The sequence below is a fragment of the Neovison vison genome, chromosome 11 (assembly GCF_020171115.1).
Source record: "Neovison vison isolate M4711 chromosome 11, ASM_NN_V1, whole genome shotgun sequence".
Taxonomy (NCBI): domain Eukaryota; kingdom Metazoa; phylum Chordata; class Mammalia; order Carnivora; family Mustelidae; genus Neogale; species Neogale vison.
The window spans coordinates 7,276,586-7,300,679 of NC_058101.1; the positions used below are offsets into that span (position 1 = coordinate 7,276,586).

The 24,094-nt window shown below is 42.6% G+C and overlaps 1 protein-coding gene across 4 annotated transcripts in view; it reads left to right on the forward strand.

The window, feature by feature from the left end:
- The window catches only part of G3BP2 (G3BP stress granule assembly factor 2), an 87,797-nt gene that overhangs the window by 35,634 nt on the left and 28,069 nt on the right, over positions 1-24,094 (forward strand). For 2 of the 4 annotated variants that reach the window (XM_044226178.1, XM_044226181.1), the window contains exon 1: positions 17,907-18,128. The exons of 1 other annotated variant lie outside the window; for it this stretch is intronic. The gene's annotated coding sequence lies outside the window, so the exon portion shown is untranslated. Of the gene's footprint in view, positions 1-17,906; positions 18,129-18,213; positions 18,322-24,094 lie in introns of those variants that run through there. One more of the 4 variants, XM_044226179.1, reaches the window with a different exon arrangement.

Consider the following 24,094-nt stretch of genomic DNA (forward strand, 5'->3'; position numbering starts at 1 on the left):
TTAAGATCCCACCTTGTACAGGAAAGGTCATCAGACTCCTGAAGTTCCAAGGGGGGAAAAAGTACTGCTTTTAAATGCTTAAAAACTGTACATTTTCTCAGTCCACAGAGAAAAATAGAGAGGAAATATAGACTTTGTTCATGGAAATTAAGCCCAGGAGTGCCTGGGTGGCTCAGTTGGTTAAGCAGCTGCCTTTGACTTGGGTTGTGATCCTAGGGTCCTGGGATGGAGCCCCTCATTGCATCCGGCTCCCTGTTCAGAGGGAAGCTTGCTTCTCCCTCTCCCTCTGCCTGTTGCTCCCCGACTCTCTAATCTCTCTGTCAAATAAATAAATAAATAAATAAATCTTTAAAAAAAAGAAAAAAGGAAATTAAGCCCAGCTTTTCCAAGATGTACAACTTGTCTTTGCTCATCACAGAAATAAGCATTCTGTGATGAAAGTGTTTGCACAAATTATTTTTTTCTAGGATTTATATACAGTGGGAAAACTTGAAGAAAATTTCTGTGACATGCCGGTTACTCACCACGCCTGCCCCCTTAGATGTCCTGCCCCATCTTGAGCTCCATGATGTCAGGAGAAGGACTGTTGTACTTCCCAGCACAGGTCCCTTTGCCTCGGCTCTGCTGTTCCTTCTGCCTGGGGCAGCGGCTGTAAACCCTTCCACTTTCTTTAATGGCTCTTTCTCCCTTTACCCTCCAGACTCCGCTTAGGTGTCATCTCCTGTCTGAATGTGAACCTCTGGTTTGACTTCACTGCCTCTTCTCTCCGTTCTCACAGCGCCCTGTGCCCATCTGTCTTAGACCTTATTCTGTTGCAGTGACATTAAAATTCTTGGTACGCATCTCTCCCATCAGCATAGACACTCCTTGAAAGCAAGTTGCTAACAAAAAATGATGAATTACGTGACCCTTCTTTAGCTTTCTTTCCAATATCATAATATCAGCTCATTTCTAAACTTTAGGTGTAGTTAAATAATCCTTCATGGAAAACATATCCAGCTTTGTGAAAAGCGTATTATCCTTATTTTTGTTACTATTAAATAGAAACCATTTAAATTTTTTCAAATTAAACAAAATGTTTTATTTTATTTTAAAAAATATTTGTTACTTAATTAGAGAGAGCAGGGGAAGGGTAGAGGGAGAGAGAGCATCTCAAGTGGATTCTTGTGCCGAACGTGAAGTGGGCACTTTCTCCCTCTGCCCCTCCCCCGGCTTAAGCATGTGCGCGCATGCTCTCGCTCTCTCAACAAATAAATAAATAAAATCTAAAAAAAGAAAAGAAAAAAGAGCATTCTTTATACTATAAAACCACCTTCCTCTTCCTCCTCCTCCTCCTCTTCTTCTTCTTCTTCTTCTTTAAAATAAACTCTACCCCCAATGTGAGGCTTGAATTTACCACCTTGAGATGGAGAGTTGTATGCTCTACTGACTGAACCAGCCAGGCACCCCTAAAGCCTTCATTTTAGGAAACCAAATCATTATTACCTTGATAGACATTGAAGAAGAATATGGTTCAGATCGCTGGTTTTTAACCTTTTTGGATATAGACGAATTTTAGAAGACAATGAAACATGGAATTTTTCAGGAAAAAAAAAAGATATATACAGTTCACCCTTGAACAACACAGTTTAATCTGCATAGATCCACTTATATTCAGAGTTTTTCAATAAATACAGTACAGTACTATAAAGGTATTTGCTCTTCCTTAATGATCTTTAAATAACATTTTCTTTTCTCTGGCTTACTTTATTGTAAGAATATAGTATAGAATTCATATAATGGAAAACCTATGTATTGATCTACTGTTGATGTTGCTGGTGAGGCTTCTAGTCAGCAGTAGGCTATGAATAGTTAAGTTTTCAGGGAGTCAAATGTTATATGCAGATTTTCCACCGCCGGACGTCAGCACCCCAATCCCCCCATTGTTCATGGGTCAGCTGGACACACATATGTACAAAATGTACATGATTTTACGAGTATCTGCTATCTCTGTCCCCTGAAAATGTGCATAGAGAGCTCAGGTTAATAACTGGTTTAGAGGGGTGCCTACGTGGTTCAGTGGGTTAGAGCCTCTGCCTTCGGCTCAGGTCATGATCCCAGGGTCCTGGGATTGAGCCCCACATCGGGCTCTGTGCTTGGCAGGGAGCCTGCTTCCTCCTCTCTCTCTCTGCCTGCCTCTCTGCCTACTTGTGATCTCTCTCTGTCAAATAAATAAATAAAATCTTAAAAAAAAATAACTGGTTTAGAACAACATATAAGGAATACATTAAGGAAAATCATAAAGGAAATAAATAGATCTAAAACTCTCAACAATTCTTGAGAGTCTTTTTTTTTTTAATCTTTTCCTAACTTGGCTTATACAAAGCCCCCAAATTCTCTTATCACTCTTTTACTTAATGGGCTGAAAGTTCCTTGCGTTTTCTACAGTTCTTGGTTGCTTAGAAAAAAATACCACCCGCTTCCAACATTATTGCCTCTGTGAGCACACTTTATCTGGGACTGCTTTCTTGCGTGCAGAAGGTCTTTGGTCACTAACTTTTAGTGGTCTTTCCCTATTCAGGTCACCACAAGAACATGGGTAACTGGGGGCCATGGCTCTGGTGTTAGAGATCGGGATGGGATCCCTGAGGCCCAGCTAGATGTGGGAATGTAACAGGGAGTTGCTGTTTTGAGCCAGCTCATCGGGGCCAGAAACTTCCACGGTCAGGGTTCACCCAGAGAGTGTGAGTCAACAAGGCATATGTCAGAGTGGCAATCCAGAAGAAGAAAGGTAGAGATACTTTTAAAAGCCAGGCATCTGGTCTGACCAGAAGGGTAGGTAGGACAAATCTTGATTCTGAGGAGGAGTCGTGCCTTCGTCATTATCCTCATGTATGCCTCCTGCTGAGGTAGAGCCTAGAGAAGAATTCTGTTGCCATGGGGGGAGAATCCAGAGGTTAGCTAGCCTAGAACCTGCAAGAAGTGGTTAGACCTGCAAAACTGTGGGTGGAAACGAAGGCCTGATGCTGCTGCTCAGTGTTTTGCTCTCAAGTGGGCAAGATAGAAAGAAGACAGCCAAAATGCTTTCACTGAGTATCAGCTGTATAATTTTTTTTTTAAGATTTTATTTATTTATTTGACGGACAGAGATCACAAGGAGGCAGAGAGGCAGGCAGCGAGAGAGAGGTGGAAACAGGCTCTCCGCGGAGCAGAGAGCCCGATGTGGGGCTCGATCCCGAGACCCTGAGACCATGACCTGAGCTGAAGGCAGAGGCTTAACCCACTGAGCCACCCGGGTGCCCCTAATTTTCTTTTAAGATTTTATTTAAATTTATTAAAATAAAAAATGTTTTTTAATTTATTAAAATAAAATTTATTTATTTATTTGTGAGATTATTTTTCAATAAATAGATTCTCTGCTGACTAAGGCCCCTCCCCTGGGTCGGAATGCTTGGTGAGCATTAGAAGGAGAGACTTGGATGACCTCAAGGCATGTCATATCCAGACTAGAGGGCTTGAAAAAATAAACACACCCTGTAACCCAGTAATGACTAGAATATTCATGTCTGCCAAATGTAATCTACTTGGGACAGTGCAAGATAAACACTAATGAAATTTTGCCTCCTTCCAAAGTCATCATTTTTTTGGACTCCGGGCAATGACTCTTTTATTTACATTATCTTTAGTTATTGTACTTCCCAGGATTAGTGTTTCTTTTAGATCACTCAGCGTGAGGTGCTTTTAGCTGTCATCACAGCTTCATGAGCATTGGATAGAATCCATTAGAATTTACAAACCCTTAATCAGATGGGTCACTTTTGTAATCCCGTAACCTAATTCTTTGGGTTGATTTTTTTTTTTAAGTCTATTTATTTATTTATTTTGGAATCTCTACACCCAACATGAGGCTCGAACTCACCACCTAAAGATCAAGAGTTTTATGCCTTTCTGACTGAAATCAACTTTGGGTTGTGCTTTTTTTTAAGATTTTATTTATTTATTTGACAGAGAGAGAGAGATCACAGTAGGCAGAGAGGCAGGCAGAGAGAGAGGGAAGCAGGCTCCCCGCTGAGCAGAGAGCCCGATGTGGGGCTCGATCCCAGGACCCTGAGATCATGACCTGAGCCGAAGGCAGAGGCTTAATCCACTGAGCCACCCAAGCGCCCCTTGGGGTTGATTTTTGATGAAATTTTCATCTCTAAATTCTGAAGTAGTGGGCACCTGGGTGGCTCAATTGGCTGAGCAGCTGCTTTTGGTTGGGTCAGGATCCTGGGCTCAAGCCTGGTAGCTCGCTCCCTGCTCAGCAGGGAAGCTGTTTCTCTCTCCTGTGCTCCCCCTGCTTGTGCTCTCTCAAATAAATAAATGGAATCTTTGAAAAAATAAAATAAATAAATAAATTCTGAAGACGTGACCTCCCTCAAGTCTACAGCCTTTTTTCTCCCAAGCCAGTAGTGCTTATAATCTCCCCTGCTTGAAGACTTTAATAGTGCAATCAAACCCAGTGAGGTAACTAACACCCACCATCTACTGCCTGCAGTCATATTGTTAGATTTTATACTTAACAAATGGGTGGGTCACTCAAATGTTTTATGCACCTTTCTGGACAGGTGACGTATTTTAACAGAATGATCAAATGGAGAGGAAGAACATTTCTTCAGACCCTAGCCTGTCCCAGGCTTTACAAGGATAATGGATGGAAAGATTTCAGAGGAAATTAACATTTGACTCATTCAACAAGCCATAATAGCCTTTCTCCTATTCTCTTCTAAAAGGAATGGATTCATCCTACTCCTGGGAACAAGTTTCTCTTTGCATCAGAAAGCTTTGGGAAGGAACTAGCTTCCCCAAGAGGGCCCTGAAATTCCCAAATAACATGTTTTCCATCAGGAAGGCTTGTTCCAAGGCTGCTGAGGTTCATCATTGAACAGTGGGATATTAAACAGCGGCAGGAACCTGGGGAGATTCTGGGGTCTCTTTCTAAATTGGCCACTTAATTTAGCCTCGCGCAACTTGCCTACTTTGTTAAATGTTTGTGAAACTGAAGTGAATTGTGTTTGAAAGCATTTTGAGGGGCGCCTGGGTGGCTCAGTGGGTTAAAGCCTCTGCCTTCGGCTCAGGTTGTGATCCCAGGGTCCTGGGATCGAGCCCCATATCTGGCTCTCTGCTCAGCTTCCTCCCCCCTCTCTCTCTCTGCCTACTTGTGATCTCTATCTGTCAAATAAATAAATGAAAAAAAAAGTGTTTTGGAAACTATGGAGTGCTACGCAAATGTAAGTTTTACACCCAAGAAAATCCGTGAGCAGTCACGGAAGAAGGAATCCGTTGAAAGCAATTGGTGCAGATGCTTTTTTTAGTATATGTGCTGCCGAAGCAAGCACTGGTGCATATGCTTTTTTAAGCACCAAACATTCAATGCTCATGTTTACTGAGGCTTTACCTATGGGCCAGGCATGGTTGATGTTTTATGTCTGATCTTCAAAGTACGCTAATAAGATAAATGATATTGTTCCCATTTTGCAGATGAGAAACACTGAAGCACAGAAAAGTTAAGCATCCTGCCAGAAGTAAAATATCTAGGTAATATACCTAACGAGTGTTGAAGAGAAGCTAGGATGCACATCCAGGCGGCCTGGCTCCAAAGCCCAGACCAAGCTCCTGGCATCCTAACCCTTACTAGCTGAATGGGTTGCTAGCCCAAGACATTTGTTATGCCTGTCTTAAAAGGTTAAGTGTCATGTAAGTGCTGGAATGCTAAAATTGTGATGAATAAAGCTACTTTCCAAGAAAAACGAGTATCTTTTCAGGATTTGGATTGACACCCCCCCAATGCCATATTTTGGGGTCCTACAGCCTTGAAACATGCTTGAAAAATCATCTCTTACATACTCACTTCATCAGCAAAATGGTGATAATGGTGTTTTAAGATCCAGTTAGGTTGGGGTGCCTGGGTGGCTCAGTTGATTCAGCGCCTGCCTTTGGGTCAGGTCATGATCTCAGGGTCTTGGGATCGAGTCCTGCATCGGGCTCCCTGCTCAGTCTGAGTCTGCTTCTCCCTCTTCCTCTGCCTGCCTCTCCCCCTGCTTGTTCTCTCTGTCTCTCTCTCTTTCTCTCTCTCTCTGACAAATGAGTAAATAAAATCTTTAAAATTAAAAAAAAAAAAAAGATAAAATTGGGGCACCTGGGTGGCTCAGTCAGTTAAGCATTGGCCTTGGGCTTAGGTCAGGATCCCAGGGTCCTGGGATCGAGCCCCGTGTTAAACTCCCTGCTCAGTGGAGAGCTTGCTTCTCCCTCTCCTTCTGCGCTGCCTTTCTGCTTGTGCCCTCCCTCTCTTTCTCTCTCCCTCTCGCAAATAAATAAGTAAAATCTTTGTTAAAAAGTACCACCAAAAAAAAAATTAAATTAAATTAAACATTAAGAGTAGTTTACTCTTGCCAGACATGTTAAACTGTGATGGAGACTAGAAATTTCTACATATTAGTCACTTCCATTCTTATTTTCTAGACTACAGACTATGATTTTTGGATATTTAAAATGCCTCCAGTTTTGATTTTTTAGATTTATTTTAAGATGCCTCAAGTTTTTAAATGGTGATAAATAATATCACAATGAACTTTTTTTTCTTAAGATTTTATTTTTAAGTAATCTCTACACCCAGTGCGTAGCTTGAACTCACAAGTCACGTGTTCCGCCAACCGAGCCAGCCGGGTACCCCCATAGGGAACTTCTTGGTGCATACTCTAAGAGGGATATATACTTAGAAGTGGAATTATTGGTTTAAGAAGTACAAACATTTTAACGTTTTTGATATATCTTGACAAATTACTTTTTTTAAAGGGTGAATTAACATTTACCTGCAACAGAAGTATACAAAGAGGCTTGGTTTTGCATATTGGATGTTTGCATTTACAAATATTTACATGTATTTATGGTTTGCCCTTGTTTCATTTTAACAGCTCTTCATATGTGTTTAATGCTATGTACTTTTTTTTTTATGAATCGGACATCCTTTACATGTTTTTTGATTGGGTTTTGTTGTGTCGTGTTTTTTTTAGATATTATTTATTTATTTCACAGAGAGAGATCATAGGTAGGCAGAGAGACAGACAGAGAGAGGGGGAAGCAGGCTCCCTGCTGAGCAGAAGGGATCCTGACCTGAGCTGAAGGCAGAGGCTTAACCCAGGGAGCCACCCAGGTGCCCCAGGTTGTTTGTTTGTTTGTTTGTTTTTTAATATCTTATTTATTTATTTGAGAGAGAGAGTGAAGAGAGAGCACAAGCTGGGAAGGAGCAGAGGGAGGAGAAGCAGACACCCTGCTAAGCAAGGAGTATGATGCAAGGCTCAATCCAGGGATTCCCAGATCATGACCCGAGCCAAAGGTAGATGCTTAATCAGCTGAGCCACCCAGGTGCCCCTTGACTAGGTTTTCATATTGATTTCTTATCAAATTTTATTAGCCCTTTGAATCAAATTTGTGACAGAAGTGTACAAGTACACAGCTCATATTTATTTTGGTTATATCCTCATAATTTTCTTTATAATTGATTCTCCTGCCTCTAAGCTTAAAAAGTCATTCCTCATCTATGTAATCACTTGGGGGGGGGGAAATGCTAAGCAGACAAATGTAGTAATATAAAAGGATGCCCAAATTATACTGTCAGGAACGAAGTCATATCCCGCAAAATAATGTTTAATTATGATCCCACTTCTCTCCATCTGTCTTTACATGTATCACACACACACACATTTATTTATTCACTAATTATTATTTTTTTTAATGTCTCCTTTGTGGCAGAGATACATCTTTGAACAAAACAGACCAAATTTGAGCCCTTATGGAACTAAAGTTTATTGGGGAGGCCAACAATTTTTAAAAACCACCAAATTTGGGTTATGGACATTGGCGAGGGTATGTGCTATGGTGAGTGCTGTGAAGTGTATAAACTTGGCGATTCACAGACCTATTCCCCTGGGGCTAATAATACATTATATGTTAATAAAAAATTTTTTTAAATTAATTTAAAAAACCCACCAAACCCAGACTACATGTCAGGTAGTGAGAAGTGCTATGAACAAAAATAGAGCAGGCAGAATGAAGGGTTTCCTCTTGATTCAGTGTTCAGAGAAGACCTAAGCTGGCCATCAGTTCAGTCAGAAAGTATTGAATTAAGTAATTAATAAAATATTTTCTATAAGAGTATGAATAGAGCCACCCAGATGGCTTAGTTGGTTAAGTTTCCAACTCTTGATTTTTGCTCAGGTCCTCATCTCAGGGTCGTGGGGTCAAACCCTACCTTGGCTCCACACTCAGCGGGGAGTCTGCTTGTCTTTCTCCCCCTGCCCCCGCTTCGTGCTCTCTCTCAAATAAATAAATAAAATATAGGGACGCCTGGGTGGCTCAGTCGGTTAAGCCACTGCCTTTGGCTCAGGTCATGATCCCAGGGTCCTGGGATTGAGTCCCACATCAGGCTCCTTGCTTGGCAAGGAGTCTGCTTCTCTCTCTGCCTCTGCCTGCCGCTCTGCCTGTTTGTGCACTTACGTGTGGGCTCTCTCTCTCTCTCTAACAGATAAATAAATTTAAAAAAGTAAAGAAAATATTTGGAAGAATATTCAGGTCTCAGTGAACATTACCTATGGCTCTCTCGTCACCCAGAAACAGCAAAGCCTCCTATGCTAGAATTCTCTTGCTTCTCATACCTAGTTAATTATCACATTTTTTGCCACTTATACCCTCCTCAAATTTCTTTTCTCTTTGCCACTGTCTTCTCTTAAGTCCTTTTCACTTTTTGAAAGAAATATATTATTTCATTTTTACATGCTAAATTATGTCAAATGAACATGTTTCATGCACAGGTGCTAACTTGGTGGGGATTCCCCTCACCAGACTGGGGACAATATTAGCATGAAAAGAAATGTTGATATTAGATTGTACAATAGGAATCCATGAGTTCACATTGATAGAAATAAAAACATTAAAAAATAAATGGGAAAGCAGGAAAGGTCTTCCTTATAGTAGATCTGCAGCTAGTAAATGTAGAAAGATTGATCGAATTAGAAAAGTCATAATTTGGCAGCCACCATAACAAAAGTTGATTGAGCCAAGTATCCTAATTGTCAATGGACGTTAAAACCGGTGGCCTCAAAGGATGATGAGAAATGGGATACGTACATAATCTCCAAGTAGTACCCTACGCAAGACACTTATTAATTACAAATAGTAACTGTGTGGTGGGGAATCCTGGGAGAGACTGATTCAGCCAGGTGATGAAAGCTGACATCATCATTGTGGGGCAGATGGACATCAGATGCCTTCTGATGTGATGAACTGAGAAGGGCAGAACAGTACTTCTCTGGTACTTTTGCCAAAAAGACACAATATATATATATATAGAGAGAGAGACAGACAGACAGACAGACACTAGAGGTTACCAAATTCAGTGGTGTTCTTCAAAATAATTGTCCTGGACTCTAAAACTATCACTGTCATAAAAAACAAAGACTGAGAAACTATTCCAGACTACAGAAGACAAAGGTGACATGGCAACTACATGGCTTTGTAATTTTTTAAGGATTTATTTATTTATTTTAGAGAAATCGAGAGAACGGGCAGGAGGGGCAGAGGGTGAGGCAGAGAGGATCTCAAGCAGACTTTGCGCCGAGTGAGGAGCCCAACGTGGGGCTCGACCTCACAATATTCACGTCATGACCTGGGCCAAAACCAAGAGTTTAACCGAATTCGCCACACAGGTGCCCCTGTAATCCTGGATTGTATCTGGGACCAGGAAACAATTTTTTTCTTTTGCTATAAAGAGTATTAGTTGGACAATGGATGAAATTTGAATGTCTGTAGATTACAGAATTGTATCAATGTTCATTTCTGATTTTGATCATTGTGTTGCAGTTATGTAAGAGAATGTCATTGTCTTTTAAGAAATACACTCCGGAGGGGGCACCTGGGTGGCTCAGTGGGTTAAGCCTCTGCCTTCGGCTCGGGTCATGATCTCAGGGTCCTGGGATTGAGTCCACTTCAGGCTCTCTGCTCAGCAGGGAGCCTGCTTCTCCCTCTCTCTCTCTCTGCCTGCCTCTCTGCCTACTTGTGATCTCTCTCTCTGTCAAATAAGTAAAATTAAAAAAAAAAAAAGAAAGATACACACTGAAGTGTTTAGCTGTAAAGGGACATCGTGTCAGAAAAAAGTTTAAACTAGAGTTTCTTCATAGATGCTCTTTTGTAGACGGTGATTACATGACTATCTACCAATTGTCTGACAGTGTCCATAATAACCATTTACAGGTTTCTTCAAAATTCCTGGATTTGTTCACTCAGTAGATACCATGGAGTGCCAGCGTATCAAGCACAGTACTGGACACAGAATGAGGCAAAAACAATTGCAAGGTAGTGTCTTCGGGGAATTGACAGACTACAGGAGATGAGCAGATGCAGAAAGTGAGAGACGGGGGAGAGAACAAGGGGGAGAAAGAGAGACGATGAGAAGGATAAAGCAAGTGTAGTAAAAACTAATGTTTGAGGAATGTAAGTGAAGGGCATATGAGAATTCATTTATTATTTTTGCACTTTTTCAGAACCTATGAAATTATTTCATTCTTCTTTTTTTAAAGATTTTATTTATTTATTTGACAGAGAGAGAGATCACAAGTAGGCCCAGAAGCAGGCAGAGGGAGAGTGGGAAGCAGGCTCCTCACAGAGCAGAGAGCCTGATGCGGGGCTCGATCCCAGGACCCTGAGATCATGACCTGAGCCGAAGGCAGAGCCTCAACCCACGGAGCCCCCCAGGTGCCCCTAGGTAATTATTTCAAAATAAAAATTTAAAAGTATAGGGGCGCCTGGGTGGCTCAGTGGATTAAAGCCTCTGTCTTCGGCTCAGGTCATGATCCCAAGGTCCTGGGATTGAGCCCCACATCGGGCTCTCTGCTCAGCAGCGAGCCTGCTTTCTCCTCTCTCTGCCTGCCTCTCTGCCTACTTGTAATCTCCGTCTGTCAAATAAATAAATAAAATCTTAAAAAAAAAAAAAGTGAAAAGTGTAAAAATCACTTGGAAGAGAAAAGGATATTAAGAGGCAGTAAAAGTAGATGTTTTCAATAGACTAGAGTGTTATAGACAACTTGCAAAACTTGTACCTGTATTAGGCCACAAAGAAAAATCTCAGCAACTCCACGAAGCACAGAAATGTACATGTCATACTCACAAACCAAAACAAGTAAAAATTTAAAAATTAAAAGTATTTAGGGGTGCCTGGGTGGCTCAGTTGTTGGGCATCTGCCTTTGCTTCAGGTCATGGTTCCTGGGTCCTGGAATAGAGCCCCATGTTGGGGGCTCCCTGCTCAGCGGGGAGCCTGCTTCTCTCTCTCCCACTCCCCCTAATGGTGTTCCCTCTCTCGCTGTGTCTCTGTCAAAGAAATAAATAAAACCTTAAAAAATAAAAGAAATTAAAATTAAAACTATTTGTACATTCTTAATTACCTCTGCTTCAACAGTAACTGAATGAAAAAAGTGAATGTAAACTACACTTCCAAACTACGTAGAATAACAATAGTATTGATTAGAACCTATAGGATGTGGCCTCAACTATAATAAGCACGGGAAAATCTAGAGTCTTCAAATTACTATTATTATTTATCAAGAAAGAACATTAATCTACAAATCATATACTGTTTCAGAAGTTAGGGCAAAAACATCATAAATACCAGGTGCCCAGGACAAAGACCCTTGTGCCTTCTGCTTTCAAATGGTCACTCGGCCAATTCATGGAGACTAGGGCAGCCCCCCCCTTTTTTTTTTAAAGATTTTATTTATTCATTTAAGACAGAGCAGTACAGAGAGAACAAAAGCAAGAGGAGAGGGAGAGGCAGACCCCTTGCTGAGCTCGGAGTGCACCATGGGGCTCGATCACAGGACCCTGGGATCCCAGGACCATGGGATCCCGACTGGAGCTGAAGGCAGACACTTAACTGGCTGTGCCCCCCAGGTGCCCTGAGGGCAGCACTGTTACTCTGCCAGTACCACGTGCTGGACTGCAAAGGCAAACAACAACAGATCCTCCGTTGCGGAACTTACAGGGCGTGTGTATATACAAGGAGGGAAACATCAGATATTAAATTATAAATTGAAGAATTCAGTGTTGTGTACAAGTACAAAGTGCTGTTTGGTATCCCTAGCGCAGTATCACTTAACAGTACCCTCTGTGGTCAGTGTCTCTCTACTGCCTTTCTCCGAGTCTCCCTTTTTTACGGGGTCTCTCCGGCTGTCTTGTTCTATTTTTCTCTCTTTCCTCCTCTTGCTCTCTCTTTTCTCTCCCTCCCTCCCTCTCCCCAGTCCCTGAAGACACTACGTTTCAATTATTTTTGCCTTATGCCCAGCCTAGTGCCCTGCCTGATGCATTGGCCCGCAGCGGTGGCTGTGGAATGAATGGATCCCAGGAATTGAAAGAATCCCATTTGTTAATTAAGTGCACATTCTGCCAGGCAACCCATAGATCACCATTTGAACACATGTATGTACACATTTTTGAGGTTTTATTTTATTTATTTATTTAACAGAAAGAGCATGTGAACGGGAAAGGGACAGAGCAAATCTCGAGTAGACTTCCTGCCCAGTGCAGAGCCTGACAGGGGGGTTGATGCCATGCCGAGACCATGTCCCCAGCCCAAACCAAGAGTCAGATGCTCAACTGACTAAGCCAACCAGGTGCCCCATACATTTCCATTTGAAATTCTGTTTCCATTTGAAATTCATTCTGTTTATTTAGGAAAAAAAAAATCTAGAAGAGACTCTAGGAACTACAGAATATATAGAGAATACCAAATAATCACAAAAATACAGCTTAGACAAGTTGGTAGACTGTTTAAGCAGCATTAGGTCAACTCCAATTCTAAGAAGGATAGTTCTTACTATCCTCATCTTTAGAATGCTTGTGTGTGATTTTTCAGGAGGAGTAATTGGAGAAATCGATAGATGCGATTCACTTTGATCTTTCACAGACTTTTTTTTTTTTAAAGATTTTATTTATTTATTTGACAGAGAGAAATCACAAGTAGATGGAGAGGCAGGCAGAGAGAGAGGGAGGGAAGCAGGCTCCCTGCTGAGCAGAGAGCCCGATGCGGGACTCGATCCCAGGACTCTGAGATCATGACCTGAGCCGAAGGCAGCAGCTTAACCCACTGAGCCACCCAGGCATCCCTCACAGACGTTTGATAAAGGTTCGCATCCAAGATCCATCCCTGGGGCAGGAATTACGACCGAAGTGTCAAACTGGAGAGTGATTGTAGAAGAGAAAAACTGGTTAAGAGAAGAGGTGGAAGTAACATAAGGACTAGATCAGGTAGGTCTTGTTTGCCAGTCAGGACTTGGAATTTTATTTTACATATTATTATTTTTTAAAGATTTTATTTATTTACTTGACAGAGAGGGAGTGAGCAGAAGTTGGGGGAGCAGCAGGCATAGCAGGGAGCCTGATGCACGGGGCTCAATCCCAGGACCCCGGAGATCATGACCCTCACCAAAGGCAGATGCTTAGCGACCGAGCCATCCAGGCACCCCAGGACTTGTTTTTTTTTTTTTTTTTTTTTTTTATTGTGTTGTCTTTGGAAGGTTTGGAAAATGTCATCTGATTATAGCTATAAAGGATCTGGTTGCTGCGTCTGTGAGACTAGACTATAGAGGCATAAACATGGAAGCATCAAGACCAAATGGGGGGCACCTAGATGACTCAGGGGGTTAAAGCCTCTGCCTTCGGCTCAGGTCATGATCTCGGGGTCCTGGGATCGAGCCCCGCATCGGGCTCTCGGCTCAGCAGGGAGCCTGCTTCCCCCTCTCTCTCTGTCTGCTGCTCTTAAAAAAAAAAAAAAAAGACCAAATGGAAGGCTGTTGCAGTAGGTGATGGTGGCCTGGACAATGATAATAGTAGTGATAGTGATGAGAAGTATTTAATCCAGATTAAATATCAATCAATGGTAGAGGGAATGGAAGTTTATGATGATTAGCGAGCCATGTGGTGTGAGAGTCAAGAGTGACTTAAAGGTTTTTGGCTTGAGCCACTGAATGAATGCAATTCATACTGCTCTTCCTGGCTTACAGTCTATTAGGGGAGAGCGTGTTTCATGGAGGTTGTATTTGAAGGGCAGGGATATTAGGAGGCTACTGGAATCATTCTGGAGAGATGAAAGGGTCCTGAACCTGGGCAGAGGCTATAAGTATGGAGAGGCATTCAAACGGCACAGACTTGAGAGATATTTAGGAAGTAAAAATCACTACTTTCGAAAACAGTTTATGGTTTTTTGCTAAAATTGAGGATAGCTGAATCTTTTTGCCCCCAATAATTCACTTCTGATATTTATTCTAGAGCAGGGTTTCCTGAGGCCTGTTTTTGGATAGCCCTAGAGCTAGGCGAAAAATGTTTCTTTTTATTTACTTATTTATTTATTTGACAGAGAGAATGAGAAGTATTTCTTTTTTGTTTTTCTTTTCCAAGAGAGTGCAAGGAGGGAGGGGCAAAGGGAGAGAATTTATTTATTTATTTATTAAGATTTATTTATTTTAGTGGGGCGTGGGTGGCTCAGTCAGTTCAGCACCTGTCTTTGGCTCAGGTCATGGTCTCTAGGTCCCGGGATTGAGCCCCATGTTCAGTTCCCAGCTCATTCAGGGGTCTGCTTCTCCCTCTCTCTGCCTCTCCGTGTTTGTGCTCTGTCTCTGTCTCTCTCTCTCAAATGAATATAAAATCTTTTTAAAAATATTTATTTATTTTAGAGAGAGCTCGCACCCAAGTGGAGGGAAGAGCAAAGGGAGAGGGAGAGAGAGAACCTCAAGCAGACGCCCCGTTGAGTGCGGAGCCTAAGGCCAGACTCCATCTCATAACCCTGAGATTATGTCTCACAACCCTGAGATCATGACCTGAGCTGAAACCAGGAGTCTGATGCTCAACTGACTGAGCCACCCAGATGGACCTGTTTCTTTACATTTTTAAAGGATTTTGTTTATTTATATTTATTTTTTAATATTTTATTTTTAAATCAGAGTGAGAGTGAGCACAAGCAGTGGGAGTGGCAGGAAAAAGGAGAACCAGACTCCCTGCTGAGCAAGGAGCCAGATGCAGGACTGGATTGCAGGACCCTAGGATCATGACCTGAGCGGAAGGCAGCCGCTTAACTGACTGAGGAACCCAGGCGTCCCACATTATTTTAAAGGATTTTAAAGGGACTAAGGTGGGATATGTAATAAAGACCATTTGTGGGCCTTAAAACCTAAGATATTCACTCTCTGGTCCTTTACAATGTAAGTTTGCCAACTCATGCCATAGGTCAGTGGTTTTTTGTTTTTTTTTTTAAAGATTTTATTTATTTGACAGAGAGAGAGATCACAAGTAGGCAGAGAGGTAGGCAGAGAGAGAGGGACAGAGAGAAGGAAGCAGGCTCCCTGCTGAGCAGAGAGCCCCATCGGGGCTTGATCCCAGACCCTGAGATCCTGACCTGACCGAAGGCAGAGGCTTAGCCCCACTGAGCCACCCAGGTACCCCCCCTTTTTTTTTTTAAAGATTTTTATTTTTAAGTAATCTCTACACCTAACGTGGGGCTTGAACTCCCAGCCCTGACATCAAGAGTTGCGTCCTTCACTGACTGAGCCACCCAGGTGGTTTTTTTGTTTTGTTTTTTGTTTTTGTTTTAAAGATTTTATTTATTTGACAGAGAGAGATCACAAGTGGACAGAGAGACAAGCAGAGAGAGAGAGAGAGGAGGAAGCAGGCTCCCTACAGAGCAGAGAGCCCAGAGCCCAATGCGGGACTCGATCCCAGGACTCTGAGATCATGACCTGAGCTGAAGGCAGAAGCTTAACCCACTGAGCCACCCAGGTGCCCCCACCCAGGTGGTTTTTTAAAGTGTGGCTAAGAGAGCAGCAATAGCATCATCACTTGGGAACTTGTTAGAAATGTAAATTCTCAGGCCTCAACACAGAATTGTTGAATCGGAAACCCTGGGAGTGGGGCTCAGCAGTCTGTGGTTTAACTAGCACTCCAGGTGATTTTGATGTAAGTTAATTTCTGAGAAACATTGCTCTAGACAAACTTTTCTATCTATGCACTAGGATCCATTATCAGGAAGAAGAACAATGGTTGTGAATAAGAACCCCAAACTGGGGGCACCTGGGTGGCTCAGTGGGTTAAGCCTCTGCCTTTGGTTCAGGTCATGATCTCAGGGTCCTGGGATAGAGCCCTTCATCAGGCTCTGTGCTTGGCAGGGAGCCTGCTTCCCCTTCTCTCTCTGCCTGTGTCTCTGCCTACTTGTGATCTCTGTCTGTCAAATAAATAAAATCTTTTAAAAAAAGAACCCCAATCTGGAAACAATCAAAATATCAATCAGCAGTAGAGGAGATAAATAAATCATGGCAATTAATACTTTGACAGTATTCTACAGCCTGTGGTTAAGGGCATGGAGTGTGATGGTGACTGCTTATATTTGAATCCCAGCTCCACCCAGACGTAGCTGTGTGACCTTGGCAAGTTATTTGATCTCTTTAAACTTCAGCTTCCTCATCTGTAAAATGGGCATAAAATAGTAACTACTCTATAAGGTTATGTTTAAACAATTGCTTATGCTTGTTATGCTTAAACCATTACATAAAGCACTTTGAAGAGTGCCTGGTACAGATGTATTTGATTTAAAGGGAAACCTTCATGTAATATGCTATGCTTCAAAGGAAAAAAAAAGTCAAAGTTCATTTCATAAAAGTTATAGTCTGCTGAAATATTCTTCATGTAACAAAATTATTAAGCAAACTAAGGTAAAAACTGCAGTTTTCGGAGGTTCAGATGTTATGTGTCTATAAACCTCGGTTTTCACACATGGAAAATACCTTAACACTGTTCTTGAAACTGATGAATTGTCTATTCCCCCATCTTGTTTGGTACATGGGCATGTAATAAATGTGTTTTCCTTTTGTAATTGCCCTTTCATTTCTTCCATCATTTTCTCAGCCCTTCCTTCCAAAACTGCTCCTGCTGTCTTGGTATTCTTGGGAGCAACATTGCCAGAACGAAGGTGCGAAGCGGCTTCCTTGACTGTCAGGAGATTTGGCTTTTTCCATGAATCAAGGTCACGAGAGTCAGCGTCTAGTGTTTTCCCAGCTATGCCCTGGGGCCAAGCGTGGGCCTAGATCTAGGACAGGGCTGTAATCCTGATACCTCCTGGGATTTCAGCCTTTTAACAGCCTTAGCATGTAAAACGCTTAGTATGTATTCAGCCACAGCTAAATACAAAACACGCACACAAAGGAATAGATTTCTTCCCCCTCTGTCCGGGCTGCCTCCTGTTCCCCTCCATCCCAGGGCCTAGCACCCGGCAGGCTCCAGGACAGACACCGCGCTCAGCTGTTAGGCTGAATTTGACCTTCTGGGTGGAGTTTAATACCTCCATTTCCCAGGACGGGTTCATACACAGTGTAGGCGAGTGCAGGGTGCAAACAGCTGAAACCACTGGCTGCGTTTTCCGGTCTCGAGCGGCGACCTGCAGGCACCTGGTTCGGAGAGAAAATGACCGAGGTCCTTCCCTCTTAACATTCATAACCGCAAGGGACCAGGAACCTCGCTCTCCAGCAGACGCCGCCAAAGCCACGGCGCTGCGGCCAACCGGTTCCTGTCGGGTCGCGGTCCGGGAGGGCGGCGAGGCCAGCGCCGTAGGGCATTAGAAAGGCAGCCTCCTTGTGACGTCAAATCAGCGGACTCTCGCCGCGGCTTCAGGCCGGTTCCGGTTCCCCGGCTTTCTGGGCGCGAGAGTACGTGAGCGCGGCGGCGTTCTGCGCGTGCTCCGCAGAGAAACGCGAGAGGGTTGGGTCCGGCTCGCGAAGGAGATGCGTGATTGGCTGAAGCCGTGCTGGGGGGTTCCCCAGCCCTTTCGGCAGGGGTAAAACAATAAGAGGGGGCGGCGGCAAAGGGGGCGGGACGTCCGTGTTCCTTGTCGCTCGCCGCAGCGCCTGGCGCCCGGGAAGAGGTGGTTGTAAGGGAGACGAGCTCGCGGCTCTCCGGCTTCCGAGGCTTGGGGTTCGTCGGAGGGAGGGGGCGGCGAGCGAGAAGAATCCGCTGCGGCCGGTCCTCGGCGACTCTCCTGCTGACCTCCGCGCGACGTACCCGCCGCCGCTGTTGGTTGGAGGTGTGTACGGGGGCCGGGAAGGGAGGTCGGTGTGGTGGTCGGAAGGGGACATTCCGTTCGCGCGCCGCGGCTCGAGGCAACCGTCCTGTGCGTGAGCCGTAGTGTCGGAGGTGGTCGCGGCGGAGAGACATTGTTCTCGCCGGCTGCCTGCGCTGCCGTGTGTGCGCGTTAGGAGCCAAACCTTTCCTCCCAGGTGAGGATGCGAGGCCGCGTGGGAGGGGGGTGACCGGCGCGCGTCCTGCGGACGGAGGGCCCGGAGGGCACAGGTGGGGCCCGGATTTGTGGGAGACGAAGTGGCGAGCCGGGAACGGGGCCGCAGCAGTTCCCGGAGGCGCTGGTGCAGGCTGAATGCGGGACGTGGAGGAGCAGGCTTTCGGGGAGGGGGTCTTAGGGTGGGAGCCCACCAGCCTGGTCTCCGAGTCGTCTGCGTCTCTCGTTCCCGGTTTCAGGGGAGCGGGGAGGCCGTCGCCGCCCCGCCCGTGGGGGAGGGGAGAATAGGCTGTGTCGGCGGAGGCAGAAGCGACGCAGATGCGAAAGTAGCGGCCTCCGGGCACCATTTCTGTGCACCGACACAGAATCCGGGTTTGAAGGCGGCCGCCGCGTTGCTCGCCCGGTACCTGGAGCTCCGCGGTCTTCGGACGACCCCCCCGCCGGGGGGGGTTATCCCTAACGTGTTCAACAACCGAGGCTGTGTCTAACATACACCTTCTTTCTGCTCGTTTTATGCAGACAATTCCGTATTGACCCAGGGATAGGAAAGATGTTTGAGTGCTTTGGGAAATGGGTTTCTTCCCGTTCCCCTACTTTGGGGGGGGGCGGTGGGAAGGATGGTCAACGGCAAGATCGTGAGCTAACTAGATTGTGTTGATTTTTGTTTGTCGAATCTGATAGAATTTTATCTGCGTCTTTAAAAGCAGATTTTTAAAGATGGCTCTGTGCCGATTTGGAGCGAATATAGATTTGCATCTAGTTTTCCGCATAGATCAATTTTTCCCCCCAAGGCATACCTAATTTCTTAACAGATTTTTTTTTTTTTTTTTTTTTTTTTTTTGAGGGTAGGTGTCTTTGCTCCCTTTAAAAAACGACAACAAAACTCGTGGACCTAAGCTGCGGTGATTGCAGAGTTGACCCCCCTCCCCCCAAGTTAAAATACTGTTTTTAGGTTCAAGGCTCTACACACCGTGCTAGTCTCCCAACTGCTAGCATTGCCTGTACCTGAAACCGGGAACCATCAGCTGCACTTACGGAGCCCCGTATGTTGGAGGGAAAGATAGGAATTCCTTGTCTAGCTCCATATTTGGCAGTTAATATAGCTTTGGACGTATGAACAAAGTTTCTTAGTAAACGCTTGGCCGTGTTAGTATCCAGTGGTCCTTTTGATGTCCAGAATTCCTGATTTTCAAAGATACACGGTATGATTAGTTTGAATTTCTTAGAACTGGATTATGTTTAGTTTCTTTGGTGATATTACCGTCCTGTTTTCTTAAATTTGGGGTATTAGTCACGTGTATTCCTGTGTTATGATTTAGTCTCTAGAGGCTGTTTAATTCTGAAAGGCTATAAGGAGTTGGGAGGATAAGGACTTCAAATGGGCTGCTTATTAAGAGTTGTTATGGTTCCGGTTTTTAAACATTTGGCGTTGAAGTATTAGTGGTGAACAAGTTTTAAGAGTGGAACCAGAATATTTTTTGGGGTACTTAAGAATCAGAAGCAGAAGAAAGGAGAAGAAATAAAGTCTTTAAATAATTTGATATTGTAATTTAGTGTTCACTAGTAGTTTGATTCTTGAGTTTCAGTGATAACTGGCCCTGTTGGTAGCAAAAAATACTCTTTATCCATATTTTGCTTATGAGAAATCAAAAACGAAAACTTCCATATCAGTGGCTGAAAATTTGTAAATACTAATGGTGTGTTTAGATTTTTTTTTTTTTTTAAAAGATGATCCTTCATAGATGAGGGTCTGAGTTTTGTTTTTTTTTTTTTAAGGTTTTATTTATTTATTTGACAGACAAAGATCACAAGTAGGCGGGAGGGGGAGTGGGGGTGGGAGCAGGCTCCTCTCAGAGCAGAGAGCCCCATGCCGGGTTTGATCCCAGGACCCTGGGACCATGACCAGAGCTGAAGGCAGAGGCCTTAACCTACTGAGCCACCCAGGCGTCTCTGGTGTGTTTAGATTCTTAACAGCTTTCTTGATCCTGTGAAATTGTTGCTGTTGATTACTCATTATCAGGATTGAACATTAATTCTCTCTTAGGTTACTTTAAGACTTCCCACATTTTACACTGAGTTGATACAGAGGTGGAGAATGACCCCTTTTCAAGGCTGGGTTTCGTAGGTACAAACTTAAGGGTTGCTTTTGAATTTAAATTCAGTAGAATTTAATTGACAAATATTACTTAGTTACTCTACATTGTTTAAGAGCTGCATGGACAAGTTTGGTTGGTATCCCAGAACTCTGGACTGGCTTCAGAAGCGATAGAAGTTGTTTCTTGACAGCTGTTGATATCCTCAGTTTATTCATATCTTTTAATTTCTAGATAGTTTACCTTATTTTGGTACATCATCAGAGATATTTTGGGATGACTCTTGGATTTTTTTTTTTGTATTAATGTTACTGTCCTCTCCTTTTTCACATATCCCAACAGTATCAAATAAGCTAGCAGTTGGACTTCAAAAGATTTTTATATTTGAATCCATAGCTGTTCCTTTTAAATGTTTGTTCTTAACCAGGTGTAGTGAAAATACCACTAGAGACAGGAGACCTGATTTTAAATCCTCTTATAACTCTGAGGGACCTTCTAAACTCTTCTCCTTAGACTCTCTAATCATCAGTTTCTTTTTCTCCAAATGAAGTTAAATATCCTATCTATTTCAAGGAGATAAAGGAATATGTAGGTTACTTGTTAAACTTTAAAGGGTAATATAAATATATGCTTTTATTTTCGTGGCACAGCTTTTCCTTTTCATAATGCTTGGTCAATTTTAAGAGCTTCTGAACTTCAAAGTTTGCCTTCTTCACTTTGGGGTCTGAGAAAAGTCTTACTTAATCTACAGCTACCTTTTATTTGTTTATTTCTACCACTGGTGCTTAGATCTTGTTTGTGATATTTTCATTCTGTGGTCTGCCACAACAAATTAAAGGTTTCTGCCTTTTTTTTTTTTTTTTAAAGATTTTATTTATTTGACAGAGAGAGATCACAAGTAGGCAGAGAGGCAGGCAGAGAGAGAGGAGGAAGCAGGCTCCCTGTTGAGCAAAGACCCCAGACAGTGGGCTCCATTGGAGCACCCCGAGATAAGGAAGCCTAAGACAGAGCCCCAACCCACTGAGCCACCCAGGTGCTCTGAAGGTTTCAGCTTTAAATAGCTATTCATCGTTGGAAGCGACTGGTTGGTTCAGTTGGTAGAACATGGGACTCTTGATCTTACAGTTCTGAATTCCAGCCCCACGCTGGGTGTAGGGATTACTTAAAAATAAAAAATCTTAAATGGTGACTGCGTGGCTCAGTCGTTAAGTATCTGCCTTCAGCTCAGGTCATGTGGGATTCAGCCCAGCATGGGGCTCCCTGCTAGGTGGAGAGACTCCTTTTCCCTCTCCTACTCCCCCTGCGTGTGTTCTCTCTCTCTCTCTCTCAAATAAATGGATAAAATCTTTCAAAAAAAAATCTTAAAAAGGTTCATTGCTGTTTTGATTGGTGAAGATCTCTGTAGTTTCAAAAAGTTCAGTTTTAATATGTGGTTAGGTGTGGAGATTGGGAATAGTCCGTGGCTCAGTGAGAAATGGCCTGGGCCTGACTAGTGTGCCCCCCAGCTCTGAGTAAGGGGCTCTAGAGGGGAAAGGGAGTTAAGTATCCAGTCTCCTATTAAGTATCCAGTAGCAGAGATAAGTGTCCTAGCATAGACCATAGCCTTTGGTAACATAGTTTCTTTATTATAAAGAAATGCATCCTGTTCCTAGAGATCTTGCTCTTTTTATAGAAATCAAGATATGGTACATGTAACTTTACAGTGCTGAAACAAGACTTTTGTAGATTTAAAAATTTTTGTAATTTTCTTTTAACTTACTGTTTTTTGTTGTTTTTGTTTGTAAGATGACATACTATCTCAGCTTCTCAGCAATTTTCATTTTGGCTATTTTTTCAAAACATTGAAATGGCCATCAAAATAAGATATGAAATTTCACATCAGTTATTTGCCCTGAGTGAAATTCCTGTCTCGATTCCCCCACCCCCAACTGTTTGACCAAAGATGCTACAGTTATCACTCTTTATAAGGTGGTCAGGACACTCCAGGCTCCTCAAAGAGTGAATTTTAGACTGTGCGTTTGGATGTGGTTGCGGCCAGGTGTTTGAAGTTAACAGTAATAGTTAGATTTTATGATTTATATTGATCTAGTCATTTTATCAATGTATGGAGAAGTTCCTTTAATGAGAATGGACATGCCATTGCAGAGATCCCCAAGATTAAAAAGAACTGATGGAATATGACATTGTTTTTTTGTGTTACCACGTTCTTTTTATTGTAATCTGCTCTGAAAACTATTTTGCTATAGTAGATCTAAAAAATTAATTCATTTTCTTGCCTAAGTGTATACATAGCCTTTACTACATTATTGAAATCATACCTTGTAAATTTTATACTGTATTTAGTGTTTTCTTCGAGAGTTTTAATGTCTGATAGTATTTTAATGACTGCATATGAATTGATTTATATTATAGTCTGGGCTCAGTTTATTATATTTTTGTTTCTAAGACCATTAATACCAGGTTACAAAAAAATTATATCAAATAAGCATATCAGATGTTTTTTAAATCCGCTTTTGGAAACCTTGGAGAGTGTACCTTAGAATAATCCTAGGCAATAAGCTTTTCTTTTATCTTTTACTTTTTTTCCCCAGTGAGTTTTTCTTCACTACTCATTCTGTAATTGGCTCAGTTTTAATTTCGGCGTGCCGTTAGTCTGTTTTCCCCATCTCTGAGCCTCCTCAGTCCCATCTTCAATTAGTTGGTAATATTTAAACACACTTAAACTTGAACCATAAATTGTCACTAATGTAGGCATAATGTCAGGGATTGCCTTTTTGTTTTACTATTAGTGGTGAATGACTTCTCACACTTTGGCCTTTATTCTAGAGTCATTTTTTTTGTTTAAGTTTAGTTATTTCTTTTAGTAATCTCTACACCTGTGTGTAGAGATTTTGCTCATACTCAAAATCCCCAGATTAAGAGTTGCTTGTTCTACTGACTGAGCCAACCAGGCACCCCTAGAGCCATGTTTTCTAACCAATAAATACATGTATCTGTTAGAACGTTATCAGAAATTAAATGAAAATTTTAGAGTAGGATTTAATGTTTTACCGGTGGTGTTACGAATTGGTATATAGCACTGTTTTCTTTTTCCTCTGGACCCATGAGGTTTTTTTGTTTTGTTTTGTTTTGTTTAAATCCTGCTTTTTTCCAAAGATGGGGTTTGCAAATGATTCTGCAGTTTGATTATTACTTTTGCGGACTGTATTTTGTTCACATTTATAACTTTATTTCCCCCTGTTTTAAATAGTGCATAATTTTCTATTTTATAGCTTTCCATTTTCCTGTTGATGGACATTTAGACTGCTTTATTTTCTTCTGTGGCAGTGAAACAACTTTGAATATACATCTTTGTGAAATTGCATGTCTGTTTCTTTGTAGTGTATCTTAGAAGTGGAATTATTGGTTATATGCTTTCATTTTTAATCAGTTTTATTAAAACCAGGGGCGCCTGGGTGGCTCATTGGGTTAAGTCTCTGCCTTTGGCTTGGGTCATGGTCTCAGGGTCCTAGGATCGAGCTCCGCATCGGGCTCTCTGCTCAGCCAGGAGCCTGCTTCCCTTCCTCTCTCTGCCTGCCTCTCTGCCTACTTGTGATCTCTGTCAAATAAATAAATAAAATTAAAAAAAAAAAATCTGCAAAAGGTTATAACAGTTTATATTTT